We start from the raw sequence: 16,394 nt of genomic DNA, 5'->3' as shown, positions 1-16,394 counted from the left end.
TGATCCAGTAGGTTCCCTCTTCCCCACTCCAGCAGCAGTCTCTGCATTTGGGTATCCAAGTATCCAGCTCCCAAGATATGTCTTGAGAGCTGCGCTGAACCATGCAGCTCTGCTTTAAGGGGGAAGGAATAGGAAGAGGCCTAAGTACAGGCAAGAAAGCTTTGAGTTTAGAATTGAAAACATGGACTCCAGCACTTAGTAGCAGCAAGTAACTGACCCTGAGGATCTATACAGTAGGAGGTTGGGTTACATGTGTTTTAAGATTCCCTCTAACTCTGAGAATCCAGGGTCAGACTGAATGGAGAGGGGATAAGTTTAGTGTCTCCATCCCTTGATGCAGGAGACATTTTTGAAGTGTGGATGATAACACCATCACCTCCTCACCAAACATGGGCAGGCAGTAACAGCTGGCACCTCTGCCTGGTTCCATTCCAACTGCCCGGTGTCCTGACCATTCCCCATCCCTCACATGTGTGCCTCCCTGGGGATGCTCGCCTGCATCCTCCTGATTGTCTTTTTTCTGGACATCCTGCCATGGCTGTTGACCCTTTGTAAGAATGGCAGAACTCAGGAGTACAACAATAGCCTGATAGCAAGCTGCAGTGTACCTCAGGTCAGAGAGATACGGGTTCAAGTCTGATCTCTGCCACTGTCTAGCTCTATGACCTTGAGCAAGTCTGATCTCTGCGGGCTGGTTTCCTTACTGTGAGGTGGGTATAATGATTGCTTCCAGCTTCTTATCTGTCTATGAAGAGTGAATAAGATAATGAATGTGCCGGGTATATATCCAGTCCCCAGTGTAAGGTAGCTAATATTACTGTTTAGGGTCCCATAGAGTTCATTTGGGTATGTGTTGTCTTGGTCATTTCCAGCTGCTATAACAAATTACTGTTTGGGTGGTTTATAAACAAAAGACATTTCTCATAGTTCTGGGGGCCAGAAGGTCTAAGGTAAGGCCCTGGCACATTCAATGTCTGGTGAGAGCCCGCTTCTGGTTCTTAGATGGTTGTCTGCTTGCGGTGTCCTCACAGGTTGGAAGGGGGCAAGGAGACCCTCTGGAGTCTCTTTTATAGAAGAACTAATCCCATTCATGAGGGCTGCACCCTCTTGACCTACTCACCTCCCAAAGACCCTACCTTCAAACACCATCACCTTGGGGGTTAGGATTTTAACACATGAGTCTGGCAGGACACAAGCATTCAGTCTCTGCTGCTGCTGCTGCTAAGTCGCTTCAGTCATGTCCGACTCTGTGTGACCCCATAGACGCCAGCCCACCAGGCTCCCCCGTCCCTGGGATTCTCCAGGCAAAAACACTGGAGTGGGTTGCCATTTCCTTCTCCAATGCATGAAAGTGAAAAGTGAAAGTGAAGTCGCTCAGTTGTGTCCGACTCTTTGTGACCCCATGGACTGCAGCCCACCAGGCTCCTCCATCCATGGGATTCTCCAGGCAAGAGTACTGGAGTGGGGTGCCATCACCTTCTCCGATTCAGTCTATAGCATGTGTTAAAGAATTACTCTCAAATTTCCTTTCCCTTTCTGCAGAGAACATCACCACCTCAACGTCAGGCCCCACAGTACCCAGCAGGTGGGTGAAAGAAGGGCTGGTCCCTGGATGAGTATCGGGGATCTTGGAAGGGGGTCTGCTTGGCCCTGTGTGGGAACTGGTGTGGGTGGGACCTTGGCATGGAGATCGGGGCAGAGGGAAGAGGGTCGACATGGAGGCAGGAGATGGTTGGCTGTTGGGGAGGTGGAAGCCCAGCAGCGGGGAGGCCCCAGGGCCACCTTGTGGATGGTCCCCACAGCCGGCCAGGGCACTGAAGTGTCCTCGTTCTCTCGTTCACTTCCCTCAGCCTAGACACGGCAGCCACAGCTGTTTCTGGCTCCATTGGTGTCGTGGCCCTCATCTTGCTCCTGGTGGGACTCTTGTCCGTGACTCTGAAAAAATGGAGGCATGAGAGTGAGTTGACCAGCTGGCCCTGGAGCTGAGTATGAGGACAGGGGGGAAACTGAGGGCAGGAACGGGGTGTCTTTCCTCTGGGGCAGCCTTGGTGGAGGAGAGAAGGGGGAGGCTGTAGTTCTATTCTTTGGAGTTGCCAGGGACTCAGCACAGAGCAACAAGATTTGTTTATGGTACAAACTCTTTATGCTAAAAGTCACACATGAGCAATCTGAACAGACATGGTTCAAATGCATCAACTAAAATAAATTTTGATACCAAGTAATATCTAAATAATAACCAAAATCATAAAGGGTAAAACAGTGCTCACTCTCCCTGTCTCTTCCTGGGCACTTAGCCCAGTCTCAGGGGGCCAATGGGTTGAATGTGGTGGCTTTGCATTCTGAAGTTCAACCCTAAGTCCAGCAATCAAAGAAAGATGGCTACCACCCCAACTTAGACTGACTCTGAATTTATTAATTTTTCTAGGACTATTTAAGAAACAACAGAAGCATCAGACCAACTTTCTCCACAAATCCTTGGTAAGGAAATGGCTGAGTCATACCTAGAGGGTCTCCTGGTTATCTCTGCTAGGATTTCATGCTGTTCCTAGGCAGACACCACACAGGCATAGTGGTGATGAGGCAGAGAACAGCCCTAAAAGAAATGTTTTTGAAGATCAGAGCTTGCTCAGCAAGAACCCGAGGTTCCACTTGCTGTCCTGTAGGGACCCCGGTAGCCTGTTTTGTCTTTGGGATCACTGGTGTCTCTAACCTGCATCCTGTCTCTAAAGGAGCATTCCTGCCATGCCGATGCCATATATTCCAACGTGATCAACCTGGCCCCCAGGAAAGAGGATGACTTCGCTGTCTATGCCAACGTGCCCCCTTTCAACCACCCCAGGAGGACATCACCAGACCACGTGGAATATGCCTCCATTGTATTTCACTGATGAGAAGCTCGTGAGATGCTTCAGAGTGGAGAGTCAGACCTGTGCCTATCTGTATCCTGATGCGGCTTTTGCTCTAGATATGTGTGTATATGTGCACATGTGTGTGTGTGTGTGTGTGTCTTTGCACGTGCATGTGTGTGTTCATGCATGGCCATGCTTAAAAACCATAATATGTATTCTGATGGAGGTAAATGACTTGGTATTTCTTCTAATTTATTGGAAGCAAGGTGCAGTTCTAATGGAAAGGGGTGACATCTGAGTGACAAGGGACATAGTCATTTCAGCCACTCTGAGCCAGAGGCAGGTTCCTGAGAGAAACTGGCCGAGAGAAGAGCTGTCTCTCTCCCCTGCCCCTCATAAGGCCAGGGCTGAGGAGCGGGCTCACCCTGCTCAGGGACCAGATCCTGGATTTCGTCTCTGCTGTCCTGCCCTGTAAGGAACTGACACCCTGTAGAGGTTAACACATGCGTTACACTCAGGTCTGTGGCTGATCACCATGCACATCTTCACAGCAGCTTTCCAGGGCCATGCAGCAAGTGTGGAGGGAGGCGGCATGGGGGAGCTGCAGGTCCGTGTGAAGCGCTTCTTCCTAGAGGAGTGAGACTTGCCAAGCTTCCACAGAGAATGCAGTGCCACTTGGGACCGGAGCTGGGTAAGAAGCAGTCAGTGGAAGTGGGTACATGTTACTGCTGACCAGGGTCTGCTCCTGAGGTTTTGGAAGATGTCTGAAACTTTGCAACCCATTCACTCCTTCTTTCCTCCATTGAAAAACATGCATTAAACACCACCATGTTCTAGTCCCTGGGAACACAGCAGTATTCAACAATACAACAGACAAAACCTTATTCTCATGGCACTTACCTTCTAAGAGGGGGGCCAGGCAATGAACAGATAAACAAACAAGTATACAGACTGCCACATGGTAGCATGTGCTGTGGACCAAAATAAAGCAAGTCTTGGGAGGTCGGGAACACCAGGTGGGAGTGGGTGGCTGTTTTGTGTTAGAGGGTCAGGTGCAACCTTGCTGACATTTGACCTGAAGGAAGTGAGAAAGTGAGACCTGAGGATAAATGGGGAAAAGCACGTTAGGGAGAAGGAACAGCAAATGCGAAGGCCCTGAGGTGGAAGCGTACTTTACATGGTCCAAGAATAGCAAGGATGTTAGTGTGTCTGGAGTGAGGAGGGGCAGTTTGGGGGCCTGAGGCTTGTGCAACGAATCAGCACCTGAGTTTGGGAATCAGTGTTCCAAGGCAGTGTTTCCCACAGCATGCTCCATGCAGTGTAAGTATAGAGACAATGGTCCTTTGGCGAGCATGCCTCTGGCTATACCACTCTCTACACTCCTGTTGCTCACATCTGTTAATCTCCAGATAGTCCCTTCATTCACAGAGTACTCCTGGTCTCTACCCCACCCTAATCCTGTCATCCTCCAAGGCTATTTTGTGGGTGGTCCGCACTACCGCTGAGTTGAAAGTTTCCCAAAGTGAGTTCTTTCAGTTATGGGAGGTTTTAAAGGGTGTTGACATGAAGAGAGTAGATGAGGTCTATGAACAAATAAGTTTGGGACTGATGAATAAGTTAAAAATCCATTAGTGGTAAAGAACCTGCCTGTCAATGCAGGAGACAAGAGATGTGGGTTTGATCCCTGGGTCAGGTTGATCTCCTGGAGAAGGGAATGGCAACCCACTCCAATATTCTTGCCTGGAAAATCCCATGGACTGAGGAGCCTGGTGGGCTACAGTCCATAGGGTCTCAAAGGGTTGGACACGACTGAAGCAACTTAGCACACAAATGCAATGGAGAAAAGAAAATTTCATTTAAAAACAAAGCTTATGGAAGCCACTTTCATCTTTGAGGATGACGTGGTTCACATCGTTAAGAAAACACCTATTCTATGGATCCATTCCATCTATAGGGAGTGGAGAGGGGAGATGAAAGTAGGAAGGAAACACAAAGATTTCCAAGCCTCTGCCTTCTTTTCTATTGATAATGGAAAGTTCAAGAGCAGGCAGCGCTTTGTCTTTAGCACAGCTGTATGATGACCAGGAACCCTGATTTGCTGGGGATTTTCCTGGTGTACAACTGTGGTCAGCAAAATTATTATTAGGTCCCCTTTCATTCTCTAAATTGTCATGGTTTGGATGATAGATTATGTGGTCACCTGTTCACAAGATTTTGAAAGTGCAAAAGCAATTCCAAGACCAATAAGGAAGGGAAAGCAAAGTTGTTTTGTACAATAAAGTGGGAACGGAATCGGGGTGGGAGTGGAGGAGGCTGCACGTACGGTGCCTTGGGGAGGTGAGACGGCAGTCTGGAGGCCAAAGGGAGCTAAAATCACATAAAGATTTCCACCACCATAAACCATGGTAAAGCCCACTGAACACAACAATTCCTAGTGTGGGTATTTAGGGGAAGGGGGCATCATGGAAAGGGAACCAAAGTCTACATCTAGGTCAGCATAGAGCAGAAATAAAGGGAAGTGGTAAGAGGTGCAATATGAATGGGCTGGACCGTTCAGAGGAAGGCTGGCTCAGAGCCGGAAGAGAACACGAGAACGCAAACCCTCTGAAAATTCTCAGAAATCTCAGGGAGGGCACCAGAGTTTCGGAAGAACCTACAGTTGGGAGGTTAACAACGGTATTTAATGGGTAGTTTGACCTCAGCATGAATCTGGGTTGTAAAATTTAAACAGCTTCCTTTATGGTGAGACTTCTCAGAGGCTTCAATATGTAATCTACTTCATGAATAAAGTCCTTCATGAATAAAGCTCTCTTTTGTTTTCCTAGGGAGCATCCCATAGGACGGGAAGTAATCCTTGTAACATCCTGTGGGAAGGCTTCTTTAAGGGGCCACCTGCCCAGGAGGCCCTATCACAGGGATCTCGGGTGGTGTGGGCCTGGAACGGCTTGCAGTGAAGCCTCCGTTTCCAGCCAGAGGTAGGGGTCAGGTCATGGCGGTGAGAGCACCAAATTCCGGCCACTAGACCAGTGGTCAGTGACAAGGCCCTGCCCCTTCAGCTTTGAGGCAGAATTTCCACAAAGATGGAAAGTAATGTTACAAAGTATTTATTAGGAAGAAAAAGTACAGTGCTTATGGATAGACACAAGAAAGAGAGAGTCACACTGTCGTGGTGGTTTAAATCATTTGTATGGGACATTTCTTCTGGGTTTCTTTTGGCCAGTCATTCTGATTTGCCTGGTTCAGAGTCCGTATTTGGTATATCTCAGTGTCCTCCTGTGTGTGCACATGCATCTCTTAACAGAGATGGATTCCCCCAAAGAGCCTATGGGTGGAGCTTCACTTAGGATCACTCTCCTTTTGACCTCCAGGGAGCCTTTCTGCGCGTGTGTAGTCGGGGAGTTGTCCTGACTTCGAGAATGAGAAACACATGGTCTCTTCTATCTGGGCAGGGCCCAGCTTCCTCTCTCAATTGTCCTGCTATTGATATTTTGGAGTTTCAGCTTGCAGGGGATGAATCTCCAATTGCTTTACCCTGGGGGAGGGGGCACCTACCTCCTGCCTCAAAAGGGGGATCTCAGCCTAACTCTGCTTCTGATTCTACCCAAGAGTGAACAGTGGTCATTATTAGTCTTCTATGTGGCAAATAGAATGGCTGTGAAGCCAGGACACTTCCCTTTTCCAGCCTTGATTTGTACCCAACAGTTCCCATTTTTAGCTTCCCAGGTGGTTCTAGTGGTAAAAAACCTGCCTGCCAATGCAGGAGACATAAGAGACGCGGGTTCCACCCCTGGGTCGGGAAGATCCCCTGGACAAGGGAATGGCAATCCACTCCAGTATTCTTGCCTGGAGAAGCTCATGGACTGAAGAGCCTGGGGGGAACTGCAGGCCGTGAGGTCACAAAGAGTTGGACATGACTGAGGGGACTGAGCCCCAGATTTAGTGAGGCAGCCAGAGACATCTCTCTGAGCAGTAGCTCTCAGCTGGGACAATTTTGCTCCCCCTCCCAGACATCTGAAAATATCTGGAGACACTTTCTATTGTCACAGAGGAGTGGTGTGTGTGTGTGTGTGTGTGTGTTCTACTGGCATAGATAGAGGCTAGGGATGTTGTCAAAATGCTCTGGAAAGCCCCCTACAAAACAGAATTGTCCTGCCTAAAACGTCAGTCACACTGCTGTTGAAAAACCCTGCTCTAGGTTTTTCTGGAGCCTGTTGTGTGGTTCCAATACATAGCTAAGATGCAGATGCTGACCAGCCTCTCCATGTCCCAGCCTTGGGACCCATGATGATTCCAACAAATTAAAACAAGCCCCCCCCACCCCAAATGATTTAAAAGTCTCAGCAACTAGAAGGATAACTGAGCAACCATCTTGATTTGCCTTGGATTGTTTCTGCTTTAGCACTGACAGCATTGAGTTTTAGCATCGAAGAGTTTGGGGAACCCCTCAAGTCTGGCCTGCTAGCAACTAGAACTCTCTACTGCTGAATTAGCCTTTGTGATCTTATTTTATTTTTTAAGTTTATTTATTTTAATTGGAGGCTAGTTACAATATTGTAGTGGGTTTTGCCAAACATCGACATGAATCAGCCATGGGTGTAGATGTGTCCCCCATCCTGAACCCCCCTCCCACCTCCCTCCCCATCCCATCCTCCAGGGTCATCCCAGTGCACCAGCCCTGAGCACCCTGCCTTATGCATCGAACCTGGACCGGCGATCTGTTTCACATATGATAAGCAAACAGCTGCATTTCTCAGTTAGGATAGGAGAATTCTGGACAGTTACAGCTGAAGCCCAGAGTGCAAGTGAGATGCACACTCCAAGGAGGCCCAGGGCGTGGGCACTGAGACGAGTCCCTCCAGCTCACCTGCAAAGCAAGTTGTCCACAGCCCTTTGGCCTGGTGGACGAACCCACTCACACCCACAGCTCCTGCCTTGCATCACTCTCAGAGGAGTTGCTCAGTGCGTTTTGCTGAGACAGCGAATGGGTGCTGCTCTTTTAGAAGATTCTTCAGAAATTCTGTAAAGTAGGTTGAGACACTTCTTTCTAGACGTTTGGTCATGTGGTGGTTGATCTTTGTCTTGGGGAAGTACAGTTCTGCAAGACTCTGAACACGCTCCAAGAAAATGTGTTTGCTTTAACATGGACAGGGATTTGCAGTATGAAACACTTAGCAAAGTACTGAGAAAAATCTCTTTCTGTGACTGGAAATGTGGTTCACTTGCTCTGTTAACGTTTCCATCAGAGGATAGAAAAGACCAGCTTCTCAGTGCCCAGCAGAGAGGAATATTTTATTACTGACAGTATTTGAAATTAGTGGTGCATAGTGATAACAAAAGCAGACTGCCTTTAGTCGGTTTTATTATCTTCTAAATCCTCTGCAGACAAGGCACCCCTTTAGTGCCTGCTTCCAGGATGGACAGCTCTGAGTGCCACCTGCCCCTACCCACTACGTTCACCACTCTCTTGGTAGCTATCAGTCTCGATCCTTCACTTAGCTTGTACAACATTTGACAAGTTAACTAATTTCTTTAAGCCATGATTTTTTTCATCTGTTAGATGGTGAAAATAATTTCACAGATTATGGAAATAATCTGTGACTCCTTTGAAGATAGGTATCATCTGATGGTGCTTATGAAGAGGTTCTGTAAATTGTAAGATGCTGTAGAAAAGGTAAAGGATGATTCTCCACTGATTATATGACAATTGATTATGTTACAAGGAGTTATTTCTCATGGATCTGTTCAATGGACTAGATCAACAGGACAATTTTATCATCATTAAAAGAGCATGGCCACTATGCATTTACACATTTTTGTTTTCGAGAACCCACCTCAAGTACTACTCAGCAACATCTCCTCATAAACGGGAACTCAACAAATAAATAAATCACGTCGTCCCTAATTTTTCACTTCCTTAAGAGCCAGTGATCTAAGAGGAGTCAAGCTCATGCTCGTGCACAGCCATGTTGGACCCTTTGTAACCCTTTGGACGGTAGCCCTCCAGGCTCCTCTGTCCATGGGATTCTCCAGGCAAGAATACTGGAGTGGGTTGCCATTTCCTCCTCCAAGGCATCTTCCCGACTCAGGGATCAAACCCATGTCTCCTATTTTGCAGGATTCTTTACCCACTGAGCCATCGGGGAAGCTACTGTTTCTAGGCATAGATGTTAAAAACTAGATTTACTGAATTCACCAATATTCCCTGGAAATACCTAGCTGGAGCCATCTTGACTGTGTACGGAAAGTGGGGGGGACAGTCAGAGGCCCCACAGAGTTAGAAGGATGTTCTTGAGGCTTGGCATCAGGCACTCCCACCCCTTTCCTCTTGTGTCTTTGCCAGGCCTTCGGAGTGTCCTTAGCAAGCTCCACCTGTCCCTGATAGAACATCTCGGGGACCTCTCCTGACCCTTTGCCAGGAGACATCTCTGCTCCCAAAGGTGTTAATGCCATCAGCTTGCCAATGCCCCTGAAATCTACATCTCCAGCTGTAGACATCGGTAGACACTCATCTACCTGCTTACTGGACTTCACCTCTTGGAAGAATGACAGCAATAAAAATGAAAAATACTTTCGTAGTCTTCGCTTCGTAGTCTTCGCTGTGTGTAAACACTAATGCGGGCTTAACAGAGACATTTGAAGTACCTCACATATAATAACTCATATAAGCTTCACAGCAGCAAGCTGTGAGAAAGCTTGAGAAAGCTACTATTATTCCTATCTTCAAGAAATGGGTCACAGAGAAGCTGCGTAGCGACGCTAAGCAGGCGGAGTCGGCCTCGCTTCGGGGCCCGGTGCTCATGCACCGTGTGTCCCGGCCCCTGTGTGTGCACCCTCGCCACGACCAGCGGAAAGGAGCCTGCCGCTCCCCCGCTGCTCTCTCCCTCCCCGCCAGTCCCCCACGGCCTGAAGGGAAAAATCCGAGTCACCTTGCAATTGTCTTTCTTCCACCTCCATTCCAAGTAATTCAACCACCAAATCCTATCACTTCTACATCCTACATGTTTAAAAAATCTGTTTAATTGCCTCTCTCTCTCTCTCTCTCTCTAGTCTAACTTTGCAACCAGGGGTTCTTCAAAAACAAACTGCCAGGGGCATTTATCAGTTCACCTTTCTTCAGCTAATCAGCTTCCCTTCAGTGGTTTCCAGTTGCCCGTTGGATAAATCCTAACTCCTTAGCCAAGTCTACAAGGCCCTCTGTGACCCCACCCGTACTCACCACCTTGGCCCCATCGCTCCTCATTGCTGCCCCCCTCAACCCTCCCTGCTTCATTTCGGCTGGCTCTGAGTTTTCCAGATGCTCTGGTTCTCTCTCTCCACTGAGACTTTACTCACGCTCTTCCTTCTGCCTGTAACCCTTCCCCTACTCCCTAGGTCATAGTGAGACCTTCTCTGACTGAAGACTGTGATAAGCCCTTCTGCTGTTCCCCGGCTCCCTTTCACTTTCCAGGAGATAGCATTCACCACATCTGAGTGTAATTTCTCATCTGAAGTCTATGATCCCAACTGCTTGAGGGTAGGGATCGTGTCTGTCTTCTTTCTCTCTGGGTCCTAAATGTAGAGCCAGGTGCATCTTCAACTACCAACAAATATCTGTAGCATGAATGAGTGGCAGGACTGTTCAGAGTGAATAACACACCGACCACAATAGCAAAGCCCTTGCTATTTGATAAAATATCAGCTTTATTGAGATAGAGTTCACATGCCACACAATTCATGATTCTACAGAAGTATGCAATCATCACCACAATTTTAGAGCATTTTCATCACCCCAGAAGAAACCTTTTCTCGTTATCAGTCACTCTTCACTTCTTCCTATGTTATTTTAAAAAGATAATAAAGCCTGGTATTTGCAGAGTGTTTCATATGGGTAAACAGAGCCCATGTGGGTTCATTGAATCTTGAACAATTCTGTGAGGTGGGCATTGGACGGCATCTGTCAATGAGTTTTAACTTCAGTTTATGGAGGAAGACTTTTAATCAATAAAAATTTTTATCTAAAAGGAAGGGGAGAAGTGGTGGAGGTGGAGGTGCCCAGGAGGCTGGAGTCTTCTGCTTGCAGACTGTTCATTCTGGATAGGTACTGGCCGGGATCACTGACTCAATGGACATGAGCTTGAGCAAGCCCCGGGAGTTGGTGTTGGACAGGGCAGCCTGGCGTGCTGCAGTCCGTGGGGTCACAAAGAGTCGGAACTGAGCGACTGGACTTGGGAGCCCACACGTGCTGTCACGTGAACTTGGGGTGCTGCACTGCATCTGACGCTCTGGGGGGTTCAGGGTCTGCAAAGCTCACTGTTGAGGACGTTTAGTAGTTGGAAGATGAAGATGGTAGAGAAAGAATACACAAAGCAAATAGATTTTGAGATAATATTACAAGATCTGAATCTGAATCCTGATTCTGCTACTTATTACTTATTCTTCTACTTATTACAAACTCTCTGACTTTGGGAAAGTTAACCTTCCCATTTATAATACTTTAGTCACCTAATGAGAAGAGCCGACTCATTGAAAAGGACTCTGATGCTGGGAAAGATTGAGGGCAGGAGGAGAAGGGGATGACAGAGGATGAGACGGTTGGATAGCATCACTGACTCAATGGACATGAGTTTGAGCAGTGAAGGATAGGAAAGTCTGGCATGCTGCAGTCCATGAGGTCACAAAGAGTTGGACATGACTTAGTGACTGAACAGCAGCCAGCCTTCCCAATATTCAGCTTCTTTACTTTAAAACAGTATCCATAGTATCTTCCTTGTATGGTTGTTGTGAGGATTAAAGGAGCTAGTGTATGTGAAGCAACTTCATATATTCGTGCTCAGTGAATAGTAGAACAATCAATCAGTTGTTTCCAGTGTTTTTTGATGAACAGATTTTTTAAAAATAAACTAAAGCATGCATGGAAGTAACACTATATAATTGCTATCCAGGTTGTAGTGGAATAGACACACTCAAGCACAGCTAAAGGAACACACATGCTGAAAGCCAAAGGTCTCTGTGACACAAAGGCCAGAAAGTCACTTTCCTTTGACTTGGACATCTACTTCTGCAGCTTTATTCAAAAGAAGTAATCTAAAATTACCAACAATAGCAGCAAAATCACTATGTACAAAGTTACCCATCACTGTGTTGCTTCAGTAGTAAAAACACTGGAAACAACTGATTGATCGTCCAAAGGATGCTTTGGAATTTAGGGATATATAAGCAAGGCAGGGGGTTGGGAGGGGAGTGGGGGTGAGCAGGCAGGGGGGCTTCCCAGTTGGTACTAGTGGTAAAGAACCCACCTGCCAATGTGGGAGACATAAGAGAAGTGGGTTCAATCTCTGGGTCAGGAAGACCTCTTGGAGGAGGGCATGGCAACCTTTCCAGTATTCTTGCCTGGAGAATCCCATGGACAGAGGAGTCTGGAGGGCTACAGTCCACAGGGCTGCAACGAGTCGGACACGACTGAAGCGACTTGGCATGCACCCACACAGCAGGGCTGGGTATTAGGCAACCGTTAAAAAGGCCATGAAAACCTTTTGGGCACAGAAGAATCCACATGGTCAGACACCCCGAGGTGGGAGGGAGCCTGGAAGAGTGTGAAGAAACAAAGACAAATACCCGAGGTGCAGCTAAGAGGGTGGATCTTGTTCAGGGTCTAAGTTCAGTGGGAAGCCACTGAGGAGTTGTTAGCAGAGAGGGGCATAACCGGAATTGCGGATTTTAAAAGCTCATTTGTCATAATGTGGAAAACAATTTGGGAAACTGTTTCAAAAAACCCACAAGTATGCCGGAAAAGCATCCTGCAAAATGGTATGAGGATGATTGAAACAAACATTTTTCCTCTTTAAAAAAACTCCTTAATCAAAAAATAAAATGAGAATAAAAAAAGATTTTAGAAAAATTCCTTAATCTTGACCCATCACTTTTTCTCCCTTAAAAATGGGGAGAGATCATTGACTTTCCTGCAGAAAGTAGCTATGTGCTGTGAGACGCTGTGGCCCACGAATATTGGAGGCATCGTGCAAGGGCGTGCAAGGCCTGGGAGGGATGTGGTCTTACAAAATGTATAAGGGGTGGGAGGTGAAAGTGAGTTATCGACCTCCATCAGCCGCTCCTTCTCCACCAGGTGATAAGCTATCAGAAATAGCTTCCTGTTGATGTTACAGATGTTATAGCTTCATTTATCACTGTCTGATCTCCTCTTGAGTCCTGCCTTTAAAGATGTCAGCTCATTTTGATATTTGGCAAAACTAATACAATTATGTAAAGTTTAAAAATAAAATAAAATTAAAAAAAAAAAAAGATGTCAGCTCAAAGCAAAGTGGGGAGGACCATATCACTTGGAGCTCAGCAGATAGGGGCTTGGGTATGGACCTCCCAAGGAGCTCCAGCAGAAATCCACTGACCATGACCTCTGGGAAGGAACAGGCTAAGGGCTTTTGTGAGAAAATTATTTCATCTTCAGCAAGTGTTTGCATGTAGTTAGGCAGTGAGGTGTGGGCAAACTCTAGGTATGTATAAGGAACAGAATGCTTAAATGCATTCACTCACTTACATATGCCACAAACACTGCTTGACTACCTCCTAGAAGCAAGCAGAGTTCTGGTGACTGGGGACACGGTAGAGTTGATCCTGGGTGGCCTCGGCCTGCAGCTGAGGCCCCTGCTTGAAGCATGGCTTCAATTTCTGGCCGGAGATTGAGGCCGGGCAACAGCAGGGAGAGTGCTGAATCTCAGCCACTAGTCCACCAGAGTCAGAGGCCAGAGGCAAGGCCCTGGCCCATCAGCTGTGTAGAAACGAATTTCCATGTAGAGACAGCAAGTAGTGAAACAAATAAATTGTTTATTTGAAGAAACAATGGTATAGTACATGTGGATAGACTCAAGAGCGGGCTCAGAGGGAGAGTCGCACCATCTTGGCAATTGGATCACGTTCAGGGGACATTTCTTCTGGGTTTCTTTTAACCAATCATCTTGCTTTGCTGATTCTGAGTCCATATTTGGTTTATCTCAAGGTCCTCCCATGCGTGCACACACATCTCATAGCCAAGATGGATTCTAGCAAAGAGGCCTGACATCACTTACAACATCACTTACTATGAGGTGATGCTCCCTCCCTTTTTGACCTCCAAGTAGTCTTTCTGTGCATGTGTAGTCAGGGAGTTCTTTTTAACTTCGAGAATGAGTAATACGTGATCTGTGTCTCTTATCTAGGCAGGGTCCAGCCTCCTTCATCATCCTGCTTTTATGGAGTTTCTGCCTTTATGGAATTTCTGTCCACAGGGGAGAAACTGTTCAGCCTGGGGCCCATCTATCTCCTGCCTCTGAGTCATACATAGACCCTGGATTTAGAGCAGAGTCATGGATGATCTAATCAAAACTCCTTGCAAATGTATATGAAGAAAATGTAGTCCAGAGAGGGCAAAGGCCTCTGATCTCCAAGTCACTGATGTCCAAATCAAGTAGACCTTCTAGTGTTACAAGACTATCCCAGTGAAAGCACACACACAAAAGATCACAATATGTCGTGTTCAAAGACCCTTAGGAGAAGGCAATGGCACTCCACTCCAGTATTCTTGCGTGGAAAATCCTATGGATAGAGGAGCCTTGCAGGCTGCAGTCCATGAGGTCGATAGGAGTCAGACACGACTGAGTGACTTCACTTTCACTTTTCATTTTCATGCATTGGAGAAGGAAATGACAACCCACTTCAATGTTCTTGCCTGGAGAATCCCAGGGATGGGGAGCCTGGTGGGCTGCCGTCTATGGGGTTGCACAGAGTCGGACACGACTGAAGTGACTTAGCAGCAGCAGCGGCAACAGCAAAGACCCTTAACAACTACATTTTTAAAACTACCTTTTATTTATGTACTTATGGTTGTGCTGGATCTTCATTGCTGCTCACGGGCTTTCTCTAGCCCTGGCGAGTGGGGTATGCTTCTCGTCGTGGTGGCCTCTCTTCCTCCGGAGCACAGGCCCCAGCTGCGTGGGCTTCTGTAGCTGCTGCACGCGGGCCCAGTAGTTGTGACACATGGGCTTAGCTACTGCACAGCACGTGGCATCTTCCTGGACCAAGGATGGAAGCCACGTCCCCTGCACTGGCAGGTGGATTCACATCCAGGGATGCCCAGCTACATGGAACTGTGAGCCTTGGAGTGGCATCATGGAAGGTTCTGGTCCAAGAATGGTCCACACAGAAGAGCAGAGCAGAGTGAATCCTGCACAGCCCTGGATGCTCACATATCTATCCTGGGTTCAGATAAAAGAGAAAACAACGTAGTGAGTCAAAAATCTTGGCTTGATTCCCGTAGGTTAACTGTAGCTGAGTTAAGTAGCAGAAGACCCTGACACTCAGGAGCAGAGAGCTGTTTGTTGACAGTGTAAGGATGAACCTGAAGGGTGTGGAAAAGCCAGTTAGGAAGTTATTCTGTAAAGCTTCCAGCATGCCCATGCATTCCTAAACTTTGAGTAAGAAGGTTGCTTCCTATTGCTTCCCCAGTGGCTGGGTGCCTGGGTTGGGAAGATCCCCTAGAGAAGGAAATGGCAACCCGCTCCAATGTTCTTGCTTGAGAAATCTCATGGACAGAGGAGCCTGGTGGCTACAGTCCATGGAGTCACAAAAGAATCAGATACAACTTAGTGATTAAACAAAAATAATTCTTAACATAGCTATGAGAGAAAAGAAAACTAGCTACAGATATATTTCCACAGTGAACTGATAACACATTGCAGATGCGGAAACACGGAGCAGGGCTCAGCCCGAGAGGTGGACTTTTAACTTTAAAGAATAAAAATGTAAATATTAATAGCTGCTATATGCTGTTTACCAGGGGGCTTACCCAATTGCTCAGTAGGTAAAGAATCCTCCTGCAATGCAGGACACACAGGAGGTGTGGGGTTGATCCCTGGGTTGGGAAGAGCCTCTGGAGGAGGAAACGGCAGCCCACTCCAGTGTTCTTGCCTGGAGAATCCCCTGGACAGAGGAGCCTGGTAGGCTACAGTCCCTGGGGTCACAAAGAATCGGATACAACTGAGCCTGATGAGCTGTTTACCAGAGAAAAGAGCATCTGTTAAATACTTTGCCTACGTATTTGTATTAACTTTAAAAAACCTTATGAAATTTAAAAAATTAAACATTTATTATTAACCTGTGAAAAAACTGAGAGAGGTTAGGTTACTTTTCCCAAGTCACTCAGCTATCGGGTAACTGAGCCAGTTTTCAAATCTGAATATATCTGATTCAGGAGCTCTTATTCCACACTGGTTATCTTGTCCAGAGCAGGGAGGCGACATCACAGAGGCCTGCAAAGTTCTGCTTTCTTTGTTTTACATCAGGGTCATTTTATCCTCCTCCTGTTCTCCAGTCCTCAGTTTAGTCTCAGAGGGTTAGCCTGAGACCCCACACCCAAAGCCTGCTGTCAACCTTCCTTCCCTTGCTGGCACTGTCTGTCTTGCAAACTGCCCCAGCCGTCTCAGGTTGGCCCCGTTCAGCGTTTAACGGCAAAGCACTTAAAATCATCCTTATCAGTTGCCTACATCCCATACACACACTCTTAAATAAGCTATGGCC

This window comes from Bubalus bubalis, chromosome 5, assembly GCF_019923935.1.
Source record: "Bubalus bubalis isolate 160015118507 breed Murrah chromosome 5, NDDB_SH_1, whole genome shotgun sequence".
Taxonomy (NCBI): Eukaryota; Metazoa; Chordata; class Mammalia; order Artiodactyla; family Bovidae; genus Bubalus; species Bubalus bubalis.
Note: the sequence above shows the minus strand (reverse complement) of the source record.